General features: G+C 42.8%; 1 pseudogene; it reads left to right on the top strand.

The window, feature by feature from the left end:
- The window catches only part of LOC138358004 (glutamate receptor U1-like), a 133,824-nt pseudogene extending 118,257 nt beyond the window's left edge, over window positions 1-15,567 (top strand).
- Window positions 15,568-22,500: the final 6,933 nt, after the last annotated feature.

A 22,500-nucleotide genomic window follows, 5' to 3' on the forward strand; every position in this document is an offset into this window, starting at 1 on the left:
GGAGATGAAGTACTTAATGAAACAGACAGAGAGAAAGATCTAGGAGTTGATATCACACCAAACCTGTCTCCTGAAGCCCACATAAAGAGAATAACGTCTGCGGCATATGCGAGGCTGGCTAACATCAGAACGGCGTTCAGGAACCTGTGTAAGGAATCATTCAGAATCTTGTACACCACATATGTAAGACCAATCCTGGAGTATGCGGCCCCAGCATGGAGCCCGTACCTTGTCAAGCACAAGACGAAGCTGGAAAAAGTCCAAAGGTATGCTACTAGACTAGTCCCAGAACTAAGAGGCATGAGTTATGAGGAAAGGCTGCGGGAAATGCACCTCACGACACTGGAAGACAGAAGAGTAAGGGGGGACATGATCACAACCTACAAAATCCTCAGGGGAATCGACCGGGTAAACAAGGATGAACTTTTCAACACTGGTGGGACGCGAACAAGGGGACACAGGTGGAAGCTGAGTACCCAAATGAGCCACAGAGACGTTAGAAAGAATTTTTTCAGTGTCAGAGTAGTTAGCAAATGGAATGCATTAGGAAGTGATGTGGTGAAGGCTGACTCCATACACAGTTTCAAATGTAGATATGATAGAGCCCAATAGGCTCAGGAATCTGTACACCAGTTGATTGACGGTTGAGAGGCGGGACCAAAGAGCCAGAGCTCAACCCCCGCAAGCACAATTAGGTGAGTACAATTAGGTGAGTACACACACACACGGGTGGTGGGAACCCAGTAGTCTCTCTCGGATAGTGGTATCTGATCATTTATGTAGGGGCCTCGTAGCCTGGTGGATAGCGCGCAGGACTCGTAATTCTGTGGCGCGGGTTCGATTCCCGCACGAGGCAGAAACAAATGGGCAAAGTTTCTTTCACCCTAAGTGCCCCTGTTACCTAGCAGTAAATAGGTACCTGGGAGTTAGTCAGCTGTCACGGGCTGCTTCCTGGGGTGTGTGTGTGTGTGGTGTGGAAAAAAAAAGTAGTTAGTAAACAGTTGATTGACAGTTGAGAGGCGGGCCGAAAGAGCAAAGCTCAACCCCCGCAAAAACACAACTAGTAAACACAACTAGTAAACACACACACACACACACACACACACACACACACACACACACACACACACACACACACACACACACACACACACACACACACACACACACACACACACACACACACACACACATACACACACACACACACACACACACACACACATTCCTCTCAATGTTTGCTGACGACGCCAAAATTATGAGAAGGATTAAGACAGAGGAGGACAGCTTGAGGCTTCAAGAAGACCTGGACAAGCTGCAGGAATGATCGACCAAATAGCTGTTAGAGTTTAACCCATGCAAATGTAATGTAATGAAGATAGGGGTAGGAAGCAGGAGACCAGATACAAGGTATCATTTGGGAGAAGAGATACTTAAAGAGTCAGAAAGAGAGAGAGAAAGACCTGGGGGTTGATATCACGCCAGACCTGTCCCCTGAAGCTCATATCAAGAGGATAACATCAGCAGCATATGCCAGGTTGGCTAACATAAGAACGGACTTTAGAAACTTGTGTACAGAATCTTTCAGAACATTATATACCACATATGTCAGACCAATCCTGGAGTATGCGGCTCCAGCATGGAGTCCATATCTAGTCAAGCATTAGACTAAACTGGAAAAGGTTCAAAGGTTTGCCACCATACTAGTACCCGAGCTGAGAGGTATGAGCTACGAGGAGAGACTACGGGAATTAAACCTCACTTCGTTGGAAGAGAGAAGAGTTAGGGGGGACATGATCACCACATTCAAGATTCTCAAGGGTTTTGATAAAGGTTTGATAAAGGACAGGTTTGATAAAGACAGGCTATTTAACACAAGGGGCACACGCACTAGGGGACACAGGTGGAAACTGAGTGCCCAAATGAGCCAGAGATATTAGAAAGAACTTTTTTAGTGTCAGAGTGGTTGACAAATGGAATGCATTAGGAAGTAATGTGGTGGAGGCTGACTCCATACACAGTTTCAAGTGTAGATATGATAGAGCCCAATAGGCTCAGGAACCTGTACACCTGTTGATTGACGGTTGAGAGGCGGGACCAAAGAGCCAGAGCTCAACCCCCCAAGCACAACTAGGTGAGTACAACTAGGTGAGTACACACACACACACACACAGTCCATTTGGGAGAGCCTGCCGGCCGAACGGACAGCACGCTGGCACGTGATCCTGTGGTCCCGGGTTCGATCCCGGGCGCCGGCGAGAATCGATGGGCAGAGTTTCTTTCACACTATGCCCCTGTTACCTAGCAGTAAATAGGTACGTGGGAGTTAGACAGCTGTCACTGGCTGCTTCCTTGGGTATGTGTGTGTAGTGTGGAAAAAAATAGTAGTAGTAGATATAGTTGATTGACGGTTGAGAGACGGGCCGAAAGAGCAGAGCTCAACCCCCGCAAGCACAACTAGGTGAATACTACTAGGTGAATACACACACAGGAAGCAGCCCATAACAGCTGTCTAACTCCAAGGTACCTATTTACTGCTAGGTAATAGGGGCATCAGGGGTGCAAGAAACACTTCTCATTTTTGTTTCTCTCCGGCACCGTGAATCGAACCCGAACAACAGGATTACGTGCCCAGCGTGTTATCCACACAGCCACCGGCCCCCACCGCACGTTGTGTATCAATTTATTTATGTTTGTAGGTTTGATTAGCATTTTAAATGCACTACAATCACCTTCTGTGGTTGATTGTTCAATAAATCCCTGAACTATATGTTTAACAGATCTCTCACCCTGTCCATGGAGGACAGAGGAAAATATATATGCTGGTTAGCATTGTAAATGTGTGGCCACGTCTGTGGTAGAAAATAAAAATAATAATAATAAACTACCTCCTTGTCATTCTCAGTAAATCTGTCTATCCCTATTCTCAGAGTCAATAACTGTTATTTAACTGTTCTTTTTCTCCTGAAGCAGGTATGAAGAAATTTAGGCTGGGCCTTTGCTTCATTTGCTAGACATTTGCTACGCTGTACATAGAGGGAGGCCTCGGGACCCAGATGCCCAGATCACCAGGTCACCATTAGGTATATGTGTTACTTGAGATGATCATTCTCTCATGGAAGCGAGCTCTGTGACGGGTGTGAGAGCAGCTCCGGTTTCTGGGGGTTATATAGGAACCCTTGATGCCAGGCCGAGTCAAGGTACATTAAATCTCGAGAGGTTTATGGCTGTGAGTAGACTGTTTCCAGATGCCGCAATTCTCATGTGAACACCCGAGAATACAAAGGCCTAATGTTTCAAACTTCTGATAAAGACAAATGGTTGGGGTGGGGCTTGTAGCAGGTCTTATCCACTGACGGGGCGAACTGTACTGCCCTTATTACCAAGCAACCAACAGAGTGAAGGGTGAGGTGCTCCTCGTGTGGGCCTTCATAGTGGTGCCAAGGGTAGGACCTGGGCATTTTAGCTGTGAGAAACAAGCATTCAGTGTAAGCTGTGCCCTCATAGGGCAGGTAAGTGTAGGGAGGCTTAAGGCCAAAGTGGGTATCTAAACTTAATAACTGGTTCCCATGGATTTACTTCAGATCTGCATTCTCAAGTAGGTACTTTTATCATGTTGTTCAAATGTAGTAAGCATTGTCAATTCATTTGCCTCGTTTGGGATTAAATAGTGAAGGATGTCACTTTTTTTCATTAATAAATTTACTTGTTAAACTGAATTCCTTGAGTATTAATCCCAACACTATACAAACTATATCATAAGATTCAAAACTCACATACAATAACCTGTACAGCAAATGGATGCCTGAAGCTTCCATTGAGCATCTGCCATTTTGAAACAAATTCACAGCGTGCCCCACGGGAACCGGTAAGCTCAGTTTCAAGTAAATAATCCTGACAAACAGACTTCTAGCTCTTAATCACCGATAGATGATTGAGAGCTTGATACATGACATTGTATTAAGAGGACCCTGTTACTGATATTGATGACCCAACACCCTATAATGACCTAACGCAACGATCGGATACCAGTGATACGAACATAGATGTGGGCTATACAGTGAGCGTATCCTGCACGCAAATGAATCCTGCACCACCCCTGCCTTGGCGTCCCAGGTCAGCACCACTGCCACAGTATTTCTTATCACCACCTGTGCCACGGCCATTTCTGAACACCGTGAATATGTGGAAGATGATTTCTTCTGGGTTCAGTGACATTGGTTATGATACTAGTAGCCATCCGTCAATCCCGTGGAGTTATGGAGTTGTGCCCTGGGTGTCTAGTTGTTGGAGTCTAGTTGGATGCAGCGCCTGCTGTGGCTGTGAAGGCCAACCCGAGAATGACTGTCTGGACTGCTGCGAGCGCAGATAAACGCCGAAGCGGGTGCGTCTGACAGTGGTCGAGACCTCTGAAATCTATTATCCTCCGCCTGCCTCTTCAGTTCATCCTCGAATTCCTGGAGTCCTTTCTGCACTTTACATCTTCAGGCTGATCTGTCCTCAGCTGCTGCCTCCCAAGTGTTGATGTCGATGTTCATCTGATTGAGGTCGCGTTCGCAGGCATCTTTGAAACTACTGAGGTCTTCTGGTGGGTCTCCTTCCTGATGCCAGTTCTCCATACAAGAGGTCCTTTGGTATGGTATGCGGCCATCGACCAGGCGTGTGACATGTCCCAGCCATCGCAAGCGTCTCTGTTTCAGGAGAGTGAACATTGAAGGGACTCCAGTTCTCTCGAGTAGTGTTGTTGGTGACGTGGTCTTTCCACGTGATGTCAAGGATGCGTCTCAGGTTCCACATGTGAAAGGTATTAAGCCGTCTCTCCTGGCGAGAGCGCAGGGTCCAGGATTCCGAGCCGTAGAGAAGTGTACTCACCACACATGCCATGTAGACTTGTGCCTTGGTGTGCACTGTCGGGTTTGGCATATTCCCAAATGCGCTTTGTAAGCCTGGCCAATGTTGTTGTGGCCTTCCCGATACGCCTGTTGAGCTCAGTGTCCAGGGAAAGGGTGTCTGAGATTGTGGAGCCCAGGTACACAAACTCGTGAACTGCCTCCAGCACATAGTCTGCTATATTTACAGGGTAGCTCATTGACATCTTGTCCCATCACCTGTGTCTTCTTCAGGCTGATTGTCAGGCCGAATGCAGAACAGGCTGCGGCAAAGCGGTTGAGTACCTGCTGCAAGCCTTCTGCTGTGTGTGTGGTGATCGCTGCGTCGTCGGCGAAGAGTAACTCCCTGAGGATTCGCATCTGTACTTTTGTCTTTGCTCGGAGTCTGGATAGATTATAGAGGCTTCCATCAGATCTTGTACGGAGATAGATGTCTTCTGTGGTTGTTCCAAAGGCATGCTTGACGAGGATCGCGAAGAAGATGCCGAACAGGGTTGGAGCAAGAACACACCCCTGTTTAACACCACTGTTAATGTTGAATGGTTCAGAAGTTGAGTCGTCGTACACGACTGCCCACTTCATGTCCTTGTGGAACGATTGTATCATGCTGAGTAGGATGAGTGGACAGCCAATTTTGGCCAATATCTTGAAGAGTCCGTCCCTGCTCACGAGGTCGAAGGCCTCTGTAAGGTCAATGAAGGCAATGTACAAGGCTTTTCTCTGCTACCTGCACTTTTCTTGAAACTGTTTCAGGGAGAACACCATGTCAGTGGTCGACCTCTCTGCTCGGAAACCACACTGTGACTCGGGGTACACTCTTTCGGCAAGAATCTGAAGCCTGACCAAAACGACCCTAGCGAAGAGTTTGCCAACGACGCTGAGGAGGGATATGCTGCGATAGTTATTTACATCGCTTCTGTCACCTTTATTTTTGTAGAGAGTGATGATGTTTGCATCTCTCATATCTTGTGGCACCGAGCCCTCCCTCCAGCACTGGCATAGAAGTTCATGAAGCTCAGATTTAAGTGTTCCACGAGCACACTTGAGAACTTCAGGCGGAATCCCGTCGTCTCCTGGGGCCTTCCCTGAGGAAAGTGAATCCACTGCTTTCTCATCTTCTTCCACAGTTGGTTCAAGATCAAGTTCTTCCATGATGGGCAGGCATTCAGTTGCATCCAAAGCCTCTACGCTGACCAAGTTCTCTCTGGAGTAGAGTTCGGAGTAATGTTCCACCCAGCGATTCATCTGTTGATCACAGTCTTTAATGATCTCTCCAGTGGCTGACTTTAGAGGAGCCGTCCGGTTTCTTGTTGGGCCTGTTGCCTGTTTGATCCCTTCATACATGCCTCTTATGTTGCCGACAGTGGCCGCAGTCTGGATGCTTTAACAGAGTCGAAGCCAGTAATCGTTAGCACAACGCCTCGAAGTTTGTTGAACCCTACTGCAGGCAGTACGGAGGGCCTGTAGGTTCCTTTCTGAGGGCAGGTTCTTGTAGGATGAGAGAGCTAGTCTCTTTTCCTCTACGAGGGGTAACAGTTCCTCTGCACTGGCCTCGAATCAATCTGCTGACTTGTTCTGCCTCTTATCGAAGGTGGACATGGCAGTGTTGAAAATAGTGCCCCTGAGATGTAACCACCTTTCACTTGCACTATCGTAGGCTGGTACAGGAAGGGCATTTACCAGCGCCGCAGTGAATTCCTCCACCTTGTGAAGGTCACGGGTCTTGTTTACGTTAATGCGTGGTCTTCCCTCCTTCTTTGCTCTGTGGATTTTCTGGGGCTGGAACTTTACTCTGCAAACGACGAGAGAGTGGTCAGTGTCGCAATCTGCGCTCAGGAAGCTGAGGGTCAGTTTGACATTTCTCAGATTGTTACGCCCCGTAAGCACCAGGTCGAGTTGGTGCCAATGCTTAGACCTGGGATGTCTCCAGGAAACCTTATGCTGGGGCTTGGTGTCGAAGAAGGAATTGGTGATGCAGAGATCATGACGGCAGCAGAACTCCAGGAGGCGCTGCCCACTCTCATTCATCTTCCCAAATCCAAACTGGCCCAGGCTAGAAGACCAGGAACTGTGATCAAAACCAACTCTTGCATTAAAATCTCCCAGGAGGAAGACTGGCTCTTGTTGAGGTATGTCTCTGAGAGTTAGGCCGAGGTCATCATAGAACTTGTCCTTCGCTTCAGTAGAGGAGGTCAGTGTTGGTGCATAGGCATCGATGAGGCTGACCATTCCTGCTGCTGTATGAAGCTGAAGTTTGATGATCCTTGCAGACCCCTCCGTAGGCGGTACTATGGACCCTAACAACCTGTTCTTGATGGTAAAGCCAACGCCATGCTCCCTTACCTCTTCTGGTGGTTTGCCCTGCCAGAAGAAGGTAAAGACCTTCTCCTGTATGCTGCCAGTTGCGGGGAGACATGTCTCCTGCAGGGCGACTATGTCCATCTGGAGCCTGCGCAGTTCATTGTTGATCACAGCTGTCTTGCGGGCGTCGTTCACTTCCAGTAGATCTTCCGAGAGACCCGGTGTCATGGTCCTTACATTCCATGTTCCCAGTTTGAGAGCTGGGTGGCTCTGTGTTTGTTTTCTTTTGCCTGGTGCATGGGTTGACGATCCGCTTATTGGACTGTGGCCTAAGCCCCACGCACTCAGTGGAGCAGGCGGACCGTGGCGGGACAGCACCTTATTAGCTGGGGGCTGCCCAGCTTGAGGCGGGCGGTAGCTGTCCTATGAAATCGGAAGATTTCTCCCACCGACGGAAGCAACTCCTGGCGCCTTACTCTACGCCAATGGAGTGGTAGGCTTATCACCGGTAACTGTCAATTCCCGTGTTGAGCCATCGCCAAGGCGATGCTGGAGTGTACTCTCCAGGGCACAGGCTTGGGCAGTAACTATGGAGGACCAGCGGTTGCCCATGCAGCAGATCCACCCTCTTCACGCCACCTATGTGGTCCAAGGGTAGGGCAGGCGCCGATACGCTTGGCACCAGTGTCGTCTCAGGAGTTGCCTGATTGTAGCTGTAAACAGCTGCAAACTGCCTTAGGGACTCCGACTCCGGATTTTTCCTTAGGGTTGACTCCCGAAGTCTTTCCCATGAGTGTGTTTAGCCACAAGACAGCAGAGGTTTGAATTCGGGGTTTTCCTTCCCCTAGATGAGCCTTTCCAGGCTAACGAGTCCCATCTGCCCGAAGCAACTGGTTTTAAGGCGCCAGAGACCCGCCTTCGCCCCTTCTCCTGTTGGTAGAAGCAGTTCTGCCAGGCCTAGAGGCTAAGCCACACGTGCAGGCCAGGAGCTGGACTTGGTTGTCAGAGGCTATTTGAGACGAACGCCATCAGGGGCACTTTACAAGCTGCGGGAGCTTATCTCTACAATCCTTCCCCCCGGCTATAACAACCCTTGGGACCTTATGATACTAGTAGCATAGATAAACCTAGTGGAAGCGGCATTCGTGGAGGTGGAGTTACTAGGTGTAGGTTTGCTGTGTCAGCCGGTCGCCATACACAGTGACAGTGTGCGTCCAGCCATGGGGACAATAAAGAAAGTGTGCCCTCCGCTTCAACTGGTCATGATCGTCATATACAATGTAGAAGAGTTTCATCTCCTGGCCGACGGAGTTTAATTATAAGAAGATGGAGCCGTGATGTTGGCGCACATGGTAATGACCCTGGTGTTGGCGCCTACCACAACCAGCATGGTAGTACATTTGACATTTGTTAAGGAAATAACTACATTTGATGATACTGTAAGGTGTTATAGACATTTTACAGATAACTGGTAACATTCCTGTATAACTTTTGGGGGTTACTGGTAACTTTCCTGTATAAAGTCTATATTCTTGTATAAAGTATATATTCCTAAATAAAGTGTTCAGTGAAGTGAGAGGAAAGTTCTGAGATTTCTTTGCAACGGGCTAGAATGTAGTGATTGACGAATCACGAGTTCTTTTCAAGGGAAGTCTCGCTTTGAAACAGTATATCCTAACGATACCACAACGGTTTGGGTGGAAATTGTTTGTGATCTGTGACTGTGAAGCCAGAATAGTGATAGATATAATATTATATTCCGGTACCGACGTAGACATACGCAGTCATGATCTTCATAGGTTTTCAGATAGTATGGTCAAGACGCTTATGGACCTACAGTTGAACAAGGGGCACATTTTGAATACTGACAATTACTATACCAGCCCCTTGCTATGTGCCTGCTTGACCATAAGACTAGAGTCTGTGGGACAGTAAAACAGCAGAGAACAGAAATGCCAGTGCTCTGTAGAGGTATTTCAGTAGGTGATTGTCAGCACTGAAAAAGTGACAAAATTTAATCAGTGTACTGGAAAGAAGACACAAAGTGAGTATATCGACAACGATTGACATTGGTGAAATGGTAGGCAGTGGCAAACAGAACTTTGCAACACAGAGTAAATTATATAAACCAAATTGTGTCGTTGACTAGAATATAAATATGAGATTGGTGGATAAATGTAACATTATGGTTAGCGCTGTCGAGTGTGTGCGAAAACTCAAAAGTGTAAAAAGAAATTCCTTTTTAATATTGTGGACGTAATTATGCAGAACAGTTTTACATGTATGTTGTGAAATTAGGTAAGAAACCTCTAATCCGTAATTTTAGTTGTGCTGTGTTGACCCAATTACTTATCAATTTTGCCCAGGAATGCAGTGTGTGACGATAGTTTTTGCGCCAACAATGCCTGATGCTGCTCCAGGCAGACTGGCTTGCAAAGATTACCTTGCAATACAAAAGCTTTGTTACATACCGGGTACGCGAAGACTTGCAAAATGTATACATGAGTGCATTGCTTGCAAGCTCAAACAAAGAAAAGAGAAGTGAAAATCATTGTGTATTCATACCTGGTGCATAGAATGCACAGTTACCTTGTGCAATAATGACTGTTTCAGTGATTATCACACATTCGTGAAGTTTTGATTGTGTTGTATACATAATATAGTGTATGACTGTAAAATGTATTATAGAGTGAGAACTGAACAAGGATTAATCCTTAAGTTGCGCAACACATCATATGATGGATTGAGTGACTTGCTATAAAACGCACATCCCATTATATGATGTATTGGAGTACTACGCAAGATTTAAACGACCCGCGGATACACGGGGTTCACCACACCTTCATCAGGGTTCTTGTAAACAGACGCCATTTAAAAAAAAAACGTGGACCAAATTCCCGGGTGTGAGGGGCCTCAGTATTGAGTGAACCACCAAGCCTGACACGCAGCATGAGCTCACAGCACTGCTGTTCAGCTTGTGACCACAGCATTGCTTAAAAATGTCATAATATCCATGTTCTTGCTATTATTTTGCGATGTTATTATTACAGAAGACCTCTGACTGTGATAAAAATGATCAGAATTCTAATAATAGCAGGATTGTTGTGATAATTAGCGCTGTAGTGGGAGGAATAATCTTGGTGGGGAGGGAGATAGCATTGTCTGCTAACTCTGTGTGACCACCTTTTACTGTCTGGACTCACACCAGCTTAGTTGTTCGCTATGGTGAACAAAACATGCAGATACTTATATATAACGTCCGTAAATAAAAGCAAAATCAGTATGATGGGAGGAGAATTGTGGCGAGTCAGGTGAGGTGAGGGAGGGAGGGAGTGACAGCCAGTGGCGGGCTACCACTGGCTGCCACTGCCACTGCCACTCAGCATACCAACTTAGTGGTTCGTTATGGTGAACACGAATGTAGATACTTATATATAACGTCTGTATATAGTGAATAAAAGCAAAAACAGTATGGTGGGAGGAGAATGTGGGCGAGTGAGATGTTGAGGGAGTGAGTGGCAGCAAGTGGCTGGCTGGTGTGTGGCGGTCACTCGTTGTTTTTTGACTCATAATACCAACTTGATGGTTCGTTATGGTGAACAAAACATGCAGATACTTATATATAACCTGTGTATATAGTGTAATAACCGACAAAGTATTTGTTCACTGTTTGATGAACATAATAATTAAATCAACTATATGCATACACCATATTTTTGAGTACAGCGATTATTCACTCATTTTATTATATAAAAATATCACACTACACACTGTTGAATAATATTACAGCAAAAAAAACTACGGAAAATCAATCAGAGACATTGAAATAATTAGGTAATTATCTCTTTGTGGCAACACCGGCCTGACAGCTAGGAGCAACACACCGTCTAGGACGTACGCTGAGTTAGCACCTGTTTTATGCCAGACTTCCCCACCCTATAGCGGGCAATATATGCCACTTACGATTTTTTTCCCATGATCAGAGAACACAAATTAACAGGTTTAGAAGAAAAAATAATTTAAAATAATTTTTTTTGCGGGGGGGGGGGGGGATGCGCCTGTGGGTGACAAATGCTAATTAGCCCTGAGCAACACAAGGGTTAATGTGCCAATAAAAAAATTGGTGGACATATTAGTGACATGAGTAGCATACCTACTTGCAACATTATGCACGTTCTACTGTATACAAATAGTAAATGACATTCATGGGTATAAGATAAGCAAAACAGCAACAAGAAAAGCAACAAAAAGTTATTGATAAAAATTAAAAAAAAAAATGGGGCATCTCGTGGTCATGACTCGGCCACGCGACCAGCTAAGGGAGTCTCCTGCACGAGAGACCATACCACAGCTTCAATTCTTCAGTGCAGCCAAAATTGTATTCTAGGTTCAAAAGGTTTATTTTATTTGTTTGTGTATTCATGATCAGGGAAGCGATTTTAACCAAATAGAAGAAGCATTTTTTTTTATAATCACCTTGGGGTTGTTATAATAAAGGATTGATCAGTGCATGGGTTAAATTTTAATATTTCATGAAACAATGAAGAAAGATTTTCGTCAAATATAGAAGGATTTTCACATGTAACTATTTGGTCTAAATAAGGTGTCTCTTCTATTGCTAATCTCTGGAGGTGAGTTGTCCTTCACGATAATGACTGTTTCCATTATCCAGGATAATTAATTATTCCTAAATACGTCATACTCCACTAAGTTCTTATATTAGAAAATTTGCGTTGTTGAAATCGTATGTTATAGTGAAATCATTATGTTTGGGAGATAGACATTGTATACAACCATAATAACCTATAGTTTAGAGCGGTTCTAAACAAAGGATAGTAATCTAATTAAATAAAAACGGGAATGTTCGTTTGTTCAAAATCGCTAATCTCCGAAAGTTATCACTGATTGCTTTGAAATTTTGATACAACGTTCCATTCTCATCCAAGTGGGTTTTTATATACATACTATATAGAATTCACGTCTGTGACAGGGAAAAAAACATGTTTTTTTTTAAACTGTGTTTTTCATGTGAAGAAAATCTTCGAAACCTCTTTACCGATTGCTTTGAAATTTCTATGCAACGTTGCATTTGCAGAGGCACGTGTTTTTATATATCTACTATATATATATATATATATATATATATATACTTCACCTGTGACAGGTAAAAACTTAAAAAAAACAGCACCATCTGTTGGATTTAAGTGCAACATATGGTGTACTCTCTGAAAGTGTCTTCATCGATTGCTTTGAAATTTTGACATAAGGTTTCATTCGAATACGCCTTGTTTTTATATACCTACTATATAGATGCCATACCTGTGACAGGTAAAATTATGCTTTTTTTCTTTTTTTTTTAAACAGCACCATCTGTTGCATATAGGAGCAACACACGCTATACTAATTATGTTACGATTCCATTTAATGTTTCCGATTGCATTGAATTTTCATAGATTTCAATTTATTTTCATTTTGATTTAATTATTTTGTGACATTGTGTTGGAATTATGCTGTGTTGTTTACCATATCGTTCATTTCGTGAGCATAATTACAGACGCCACACCTGTAACAGGTAAAACCATGTATTTAAAAAAAAAACAGTGCCATCTGTTGCATGAAAGAGCAACACGTGCTATACTAAATATGTTATGATTCCATTTCAATGTTTCCAATTGCTTTGATAAATAGTATTTTCGTAGATTTCGATTTATTTTCATTTTGATTTAATTATTTTGTGTGGCATTGTGTTGGAATTGCAACCCGTTCTCGCAAATTCGTAAAGTCAATATTGAATTATTAACTACGTGCATAGGTGATATACTAAACATAATAGATACCCTTAAAAAGATTCATAGAAAACACTGACCTTACCTAACCTTGTTAGTATCTTAAGATAAGCATCTTATTGCTTCGTAATTACAATTATTACTTAACCTATACCTATTATAGGTTAGGTAATAATTGTAATTATGAAGCAATAAGATACTTATCTTAAGATACTAACAAGGTTAGGTAAGGTCGGTGTTTTCTATGAATCTTTTAAGGGTATCTATTATGTTAAGTATGTCACCTATGCACATATTTAATAAGTCAATATTGACTTATTAAATTTGCGAGAACGGGTTGTGGAATTGAGCTGTGTTGTTTACCATACAATTTATTTCATGAGTATAGTTTATCTATTTATTTTTCACCTTTTCCATTTCGTTTTTTTTAACTGTTCTTATTTTTCAGTGATGGTAACAACAGAACATTTGATATTCCCAATTTTCTGACGGGAACATCAGACCATTTGGGAATGCTTTGGATAAGAGAGTGGGAAATGATGTGGAGGACCAGGGGACGCGAGTTGGTGATGGTGGGAACGAGGATACAAGGGAATGGAGAATTGTGGGGAGGACAAGGGGACAGAGAAATGGTGGGGAGGAAGAGAGGACACGAGAGTGGGAGATGGTGGGGTTGACAAGAAGACGGTGGAATGGGGAATGGTTGGGAGAAGGAAGGGACAGGGGAGGAGGAAAGGTACCTGGCCACAACAACGTGTGGCCAGGTACAGCTAGTCTATGTAAAGAAAAATGTAAATGTTCGTTTGTTCAAAATTGCTAATCTCCGAACGTTTTACTCCAATTGCTCTGAAATTTTCACACAACGTTCCAATCGCATCCGAGCGAGTTTTTATGTACATACTGTATAGTTGTCACGTCTGTGACGGGAAAAACAGGCTCTTTTTGAAAAACTGTGTTTTTCATGTGTGTTGGGAAATCTTTGAAACCTCTTTACTGATTGCTTTGAAATTTTGACATAATGTTGCATTCGAATAGGTGCTTGTTTATATATACCTACTATATACATGCTTCACCTGTGACAGGATTTTTTTTTTTTTTTAAATAGCGCCATCTGTTGCATGTAATAGCAACACACGCTTACTAAATTTGTTACAATTCCATTTCAGTGTTTCTGATTGCATTAATAAATTGAATTTTCATAGATTTCGATTTATTTTCGTTTTGATTTATTTATTTTGAGTGACACTGCGTTGGAATTGAGCTGTGTTTTTTACCATACAGTTCATTTCGTAAGTATAAGTATAGATGCCACACTTGTGACAGGTAAAAACATTTTTTTTAAGAAACAGAGCCATTTGTTGCACATAAGAGCAACACATGCTATACTAAATATGTTACAATTTCATTTCAATGTTTCCGATTGCATTGACAAATTGAATTTTCATAGATTTTGAATTATTTTCCTTTCGATTTAATTATTTTGTGTGACACTGCATTGGAATTGAGCTGTGTTGTTTACCATACCATTCAATTCGAGATTATAGTTTATTTGAATATTTTTTCATTTTTTCATTTCGTTTTTTTAACTATTTTTCTTATATTTCATTGATGGGAATATTAGATCATTTGATGTTTCCAATTTTCTGATGGGAACATAAGATCATTTGGGAATCCATCAGACGAGGGAATGGGGAATGGTGGGGATGATGAGGGAACGGGAATGGGAGATGGTGGGGAGGACGAGGGGACAAAGGAGGGGGGTAGTGGTGGGGAGAACTAGGGGACAGGGGAGTTGGGGATGGTGGGTACGAGAGGACAGGGGAATGGAGAATGGTGGGAAGGACAAGGGGACAGGGAAGTGGCGGATGGTGGGGAGGATGAGAGGATGGCGGAGTTGGGTTAGAAGGACGAAGGGACGGTGGAGTGGGGTTAGGAGGACGAGGGGATGGTGGAAAGGATGAGGAGATGGGGAAGTGGGGAATCGTTGGGAGGATGAGGGGACTGGGGAGTGAGGAATTGTTGGAAGATGAGGAGACGTTGGAGGGGGGAATGGTGGGGAGGACTGGGAAACAGAGGAAAGATGCTGTGGCTCAGGAACGCACATGCGTTGTTGAGCCACAGCAACGCGTGGCCTGGTACAGCTAGGTATACATAAAAAAAATTCTGTTTAGGTACAGTGGAGGCTACATATACAATGTGCATGAAAAAATACTACTCATATATTTTGCCTTTACAGATGTGTTTGAGCGTGGTGGTGACAGGTGGTGGGAGCGGGTTGTGTTGGTGGTGTGGGGGCTGGTGACGGTGGTGCTGACGCAGAGTTATGCCGGCAACCTCATGGCTCTCCTGGCTGTCAGATATATCCCTCAACCCTACCAGTCTCTTTGGACGTGGTAGAGGACAAATCAATAATCACGATATGGGAGAAAGGATCTTCTACTGTACAATTTAAGCGTGTATGTAACCATGTTTTGAGTTTGCCGAATATGTATTGAGTTATGAAGAATGTAGTACACCGGACATCGTCTTGTATGATATATTATATGTATTCCCAATTTATATCATTGGTTTTGGCTTAGGATTTATATTGATGCCTGTGCCACACTTCAATCCCCAATAAGAGGTTTTCCTGCAATGTTCGTATAAGTCTAGCTATGTATACATGACTACCTTTAGTAGCTTATGATACCTCTTGCCAAAATGATTGGCCAATGTCTAAGGTCATGAAGGTAAAAATAGCTTGTTTTTTTTACAAAGCTATCATGATAGAACACTGCATGATATCAACTGCATTCAACTATAACCAACAACACCGTGAATTTGCTTAACAGAAATGTAATTAGTAAGTAATTTATTATGCACCCCATACCCATCCAATGGGAGGTGGTGGAGAGTTACAGAGGCACATAATGGGCTCAGGAACTGAACCCCATCGTTCATTTATCTCAATAATTAACAATCTTGGGAAGCTAGTTTACAATTTGTTAATTACACACATACATACATATACATATATGTAAAGTCGTGGTCAAAAGTCTCTTTCATGAGTAGGAGAGAGGTTGTTAACCTTTGCAAGATTGCTTCACGAGGTACAAAGTTGTTTTAAGAATTAGCCACATTTTGCTTTTACATTATTGTCTAAATAATATTTGAATTATATTGTTGTATAAATCGGTTTTCTACTGTTTTTTTTTAATGAATGAAACTTGAAATCATAATTCTGTTTTGTGACGAATTGGAGTATAGGATCAAATATAATCCTGGAAGCGTGTAGCACGAACCATAGAGACCATTGACGATAGTAACCAATAAATATAATGAAATGAAACCCCAAGTCACTTATTCCTGGTTGATTGGTTTCTGGGAGTTCTTCTACTCCCCAAGCCCGGCTCGAGGCCAAGCTTGACTTGGGGAAAGTTTGGTCCACTAGGCTGTTGCTTGGAGCGGCCTGTTGGCCCACATATTTGCCACAGCCCAGTTGGTCCAGCACTCCTTGGAGGAAACAATCTGGTTTCCTCTTGAAGATGTCCACGGTTGTTCCGCCAATATTTCTTATGCTCGCTGGGAGGGTGTTGAACAACCATGGACCTCTGATGTTTATACAATGTTCTATGATTGTGCCTGTGGCACCCCTACTCTTAACTAGTTCTATTCTGCATTTTGCTTTCATATCGTTCACTCCAGTACGTTGATATTTTACTGTGTAGATTTGGTACTTGGCCCTCCAGTATTTTCCACGTGTATATTATTTTATAGCTCGCTCGTCTTCTTTCTAGTGAGTACATTTGGAGGGCTTTGAGACGATCCCAATAATTTAGGTACTTTATCGCGTTTATGCGTGCCGTATATGTTCTCTGTATTCCGTCTATTTCAGCAATCTCTCCTGCTCTGAAAGGGGAAGTGAGTACTGAGCAGTACTCAAGACGGGACAACACAAGTGACTTGAAGAATACAACCATTTTGACGGGATCCCTGCATTTGAAAGTTCTCGTAATCCATCCGATCATTTTTCTAGCTGACGCAATATATGCTTGGTTATGCTCCCTAAACGTTTGGTCGTCAGACATCATTACTCCCAAATCCTTTACATGCTGTTTTCCTACTATGGGCACATTTGGTTGTGTTTTAGTACTGAGTACTGAGCCACTGAGCTACGACATGGAAAGGAATTGCAACCGGGAGGTAAACTTGACCTACCACGGATCCTGCAGTCTCTACGAGACACAAACCAGGTTTTTACACAATTCCCCCATGCACAGGGAGCCGGTCGGCCGAGCGGACAGCACACTGGACATGTGATCCTTTGGTCCTGGGTTCAATCCCAGGCGCCGGCGAGAAACATTGGGCAGAGTTTCTTTCACCCTATGCCCCTGTTACTTAGCAGTAAAATAGGTACCTAGGTGTTAGTCTGCTGTCACGGGCTGTTTCCTGGGGGTGGAGGCCTGGTCGAGGACCGGGCCACGGGGACACTAAAAAGCCCAGAAATCATCTCAAGATAACCCGTGCTCTGTCAATAAGCCAGAGGCGATTAAGGCTCATCTGGGATCCTCTCGGACGTAGGTTCGAACCCTCGTCACGGCCCTTGTGGATTTGTACACCCATTTATTACTTTAAAATTCCTCAGAAGTTGGAGGTTTCTTAGTTTTTGGTTAACTTTATGTATGCTCTATATTTTAAGAACTTTGCATTAGTTTCCATAGGTTCCTGTTATTTGACTTCTTCCAACATATAATCTTAGGCCTTAAAGATTTATTTGTAACCATAACATGATGTTCTACATAATGTTTCCTCCCTCAACAGAAGGTGTAGACACATATGAGTGACATAAATTGTTTAAATTTTTTCTGCATTGAACTTGGTTTTCTTTTTTTAAGTACAACTGTAATTCCCTTGCTCTATGGAGTAAACATATCATTACTTGAGATATGTCTTAACATATAAAAAAATTAGTCATACAAAATGAAATGAATAGCTTTATCATTTCATAAGGAAAAAATAGAAAAATATTTAAATTCTGGAAAACTTGGCTTATTACGCAAATCGGGCCTTGCATAATAGGCCAAGAACTGCATTCTGGCTACTAGGTACAACATATATATATATATATATATATATATATATATATATATATATATATATATATATATATATATATATATATATATATATATATATATATATATATATATATATTATTAAATATGACCGAAAAAGTAAGATTAATAATTCTAACACGAATTTTCTCAATCTTTCGTACATTACGCTTCACTGTTGGAGGTAAATAAAAAATCACTTCTCCAAAATTCATTTTTATTTCTAGTCTGACGCGACACGGGCGCGTTTCGTAAAACTTATTACATTTTCAAAGACTTCACAAATACACAACTGATTAGAACTTACGTCTCTCTGATATTATATCTACATTTGAGTGAGGTGGGAAGGATGATGTGGCATTAACACAAGACAGAACAGGGGATATTAATAGGGTATTAAAAGTATCAACACAAGACAGAACAGAAACAATGGGTATTGAATAGAAGTGTTTGTAGAAAGCCTATTGGTCCATATTTCTTGATGCTTCTATATTGGAGCGGAGTCTTGAGGTGGGTAGAATATAGTTGTGCAATAATTGGCTGTTGATTGCTGGTGTTGACTTCTTGATGTGTAGTGCCTCGCAAACGTCAAGCCGCCTGCTATCGCTGTATCTATCGATGATTTCTGTGTTGTTTACTAGGATTTCTCTGGCGATGGTTTGGTTATGGGAAGAGATTATATGTTCCTTAATGGAGCCCTGTTGCTTATGCATCGTTAAACGCCTAGAAAGAGATGTTGTTGTCTTGCCTATATACTGGGTTTTTTGGAGCTTACAGTCCCCAAGTGGGCATTTGAAGGCATAGACGACGTTAGTCTCTTTTAAAGCGTTCTGTTTTGTGTCTGGAGAGTTTCTCATGAGTAGGCTGGCCGTTTTTCTGGTTTTATAGTAAATCGTCGATGAAACCATTGGAGAAGCCGTTATTGACTAGAACCTGCCTTACCCTACAGAGTTCTTCGTCGACTTGCTTCCATTCTGAGCTGTGGCTGAGAGCACGGTCGACGTATGCGTTAACAACACTCCTCTTGTACCTGTCGGGGCAGTCGCTGTTGGCATTTAGGCACATTCCTATGTTTGTTTCCTTAGTGTAGACTGCAGTGTGGAAACCTCCGCCCTTTTCCATGACTGTTACATCTAGAAAAGGCAGCTTCCCATCCTTTTCCGTCTCGTAAGTGAAACGCAGCACGGAACTCTGCTCAAATGCCTCCTTCAGCTCCTGCAGATGTCTGACATCAGGTACCTGTGTAAAAATGTCGTCAACATACCTGCAGTATATGGCCGGTTTCAAGTTCATGTCGACTAAGACTTTTTGCTCGATGGTACCCATGTAGAAGTTTGCAAACAGGACACCTAGGGGAGAACCCATGGCGACCCCATCTACTTGCTTATACATGTGCCCATCCGGGCTCAAGAAGGGTGCCTCTTTAGTACAAGCTTGGAGTAGTTTCCTCAGAATACTTTCTGGCATGTCAAGAGGAGTACAGGCTGGATCACGATACACTCTGTCGGCTATCATTCCGATTGTCTCGTCCACAGGTACGTTGGTAAACAGCGATTCTACGATTCTGCTACAGACGAGGGCGAGTTCTTAATGAGTTCTAAGTCCATGTTAATTAAGAACTCGCCCTCGTCTGTAGCAGGTTGTGTGTATTCCATCCCTTGTAATGAGTGTGCATGTGTTTACATCGGCCAGACTGGTAAATCTCTTTCCTCGCGTTTAAAACAGCATTCATATGCTATTCGTATAGCCCAGCAATCCAGTGCATTGTATTTACATTCCAGTTTATGTAATCATTCTATCGACTTCACTGGGGCAAAATGTATTGTTAAAAGTAAGGATTTTGTTGAACGAAACGTGATCGAGTCTGCTCTGATCAAACATTGTAACAACAGCCTTAATGTGAGCCCCGGTATGTACAAGTTGGATCCCTATTTAAGCCTCAATATAGCACGTCAAACCAATATAGCAATCATTTAGTTAAACACGTATGGCACTTGGAGATATTAAAAGGAGCTGCCTTGTATGGGCCAATAGGCCTTCTGCAGTTACCTTCTTTCTTATAATTCCTTTCCTCCACTTATTTTTGGTGGTCAGGTGATCTGCCCAGGCGGATATAAAGGTCTGATCAGCTAACTTATCTTCATTCTACTTTGCTCTGATGAAGGCGAATTAGCCGAAAACGCGTTAAGCATTTTCTATTTTTCATATGTGGTTATTCTGCATATATATATATATATATATATATATATATATATATATATATATATATATATATATATATATATATATATATATATATATATATATATATATATATATGTATATATATATATATATATATATATATATATATATATATATATATATATATATATATATATATATATATATTATTAAATATGACCGAAAAAGTAAGATTAATAATTCTAACACGAATTTTCTCAATCTTTCTTTCGTTTCTTTTCACTGTTGATGGTAATTCAAAGATCAATTCGCCAAAATTCATTTTTATTTCTAGTCTGACGCGACACTTGAGCGCGTTTCGTAAAACTTATTACATAAGTTCTTATTGCATTGAACAACACCTCGACATCCTCACAGACCGACATCACCTCAGCACTGAAACAAGGATAATCAAGAAACTAACAACGTGATATGGAGGACCTATGGCAATTCCACGACCAAGAGATGGCTTCCTGAACCTTGCAGGAATCAACCTCACTGAAGACCAAGTCACTCTCCTAAATCTGGGTATAAACTGTCACGTTATGTCCAGACCGAGTGAGATGGCCCGGAAAGTGGAGTGGGAGATTCTGTTGGACAACATATTCGACCTCGAAGTACAAAAGAAGGTCACTACCAAAGATACCTTACAAGCAGAACTTATTGCGGAAGGAGGAAAGAATCGAGGCAACTACAGAAGCACCATACTGTCCCCCAAGCTCAAAGCGTCAGCTAAGAGCCTTCGTGAGAACAAGGAGATAGTTGTCAGGAGAGGTGACAAGTCGCCAATATACGTCATTCTTAAAAAAGACGAATATCTCGCGAAAATGAACCTCATACTCTTTGACCAAACTAAATTCCAAAGGGCAACGAAGGACACTACAGCCGAACTGAAAGCAAAGGTCAACAAATTGATCGAAACTGTGAACGCCAAGAAATCTGGACTCCACCTGCCAAAGATTATTGGGGAATATAAACCTGGATATGCGTATGGAAATGTCAAGGCACACAAGCCTGGAAACCCACTTCGGCCAATCATCAGCCAGATACCCACACCCACGTACAGACTGGAGAAACGACTCAATGGCTTGCTGACTCCTTATGTCCCTTGTGCCTTCAGCCTGAAGTATCCAAAGGAATTTGTTGACTTGCTGCGGGGAACACGGGCCACAGGGATAAGAGCCTCGTTGGACGTAGAATTTCTGTTTACCAACGTACCTGTGGATGAGACAATCGGGATGATAGCCGACAGAGTGTACCGTGATCCGGCCTGTACTCCTCTTGATATACCAGAAAACAGTCTAAGGAAACTACTCCAAGCTTGTACTAAAGAGGCACCCTTCTTGAGCCCGAATGGACTTATGTATAAGCAAGTAGATGGGGTCGCCATGGGTTCTCCCCTAGGTGTCCTGTTTGCAAACTTCTACATGGGTACCATCGAGCAAAAAGTCTTAGTCGACATGAACTTGAAACCGGCCATATATTGCAGGTATGTTGACGACATTTTTACACAGGTACCAGATGTCAGACATCTGCAGGAGCTGAAGGAGGCATTTGAGCAGAATTCTGTGTTGCATTTCACTTACGAGATGGAGAAGGATGGGAAGCTGCCCTTTCTAGATGTAACAGTCATGGAAAGGAGCTGAGTTTTCCACACTGCAGTCTACACGAAGGAAACGAACATAGGAATGTGCCTGAATGCCAACAGTGACTGCCCGGACAGGTACAAGAGGAGTGTTGTTACGCTTTTGTCGACCGTGCCCTCAGCCACAGCTCAGAATGGAAGCAAGTCGACGAAGAACTCTGTAGGGTAAGGCAGGTCCTAGTCAACAACGGCTCTTCTCCACTGGTTTCGTGGAAGACATCATAAGAAGGAAAGTGAAACGCCATGCAACCTCTGAAGAGACAACTAACACAACACCTATACCCCCTATTAGACTATTTTACAGGAACTTCTTTTCCACAGCCCATAAAACGGAGGAAAGTGTCCTGAAAGATATTGTCAGTAGAAACGTTATCCCTACAGACAAAAATCAGAAGATACAACTGACGATTTACTATAAAACCAGAAAAACGGCCAGCCTACTCATGAGAAACTCTCCAGACACAAAGCAGAACGCTTTAAAAGAGACCAACGTCGTCTATGCCTTCAAATGCCCTCATGGGGACTGTAAGCCTCAAAAAAAAACAGTATATAGGCAAGACAAC

Source organism: Procambarus clarkii, chromosome 7, assembly GCF_040958095.1.
Source record: "Procambarus clarkii isolate CNS0578487 chromosome 7, FALCON_Pclarkii_2.0, whole genome shotgun sequence".
Taxonomy (NCBI): Eukaryota; Metazoa; Arthropoda; class Malacostraca; order Decapoda; family Cambaridae; genus Procambarus; species Procambarus clarkii.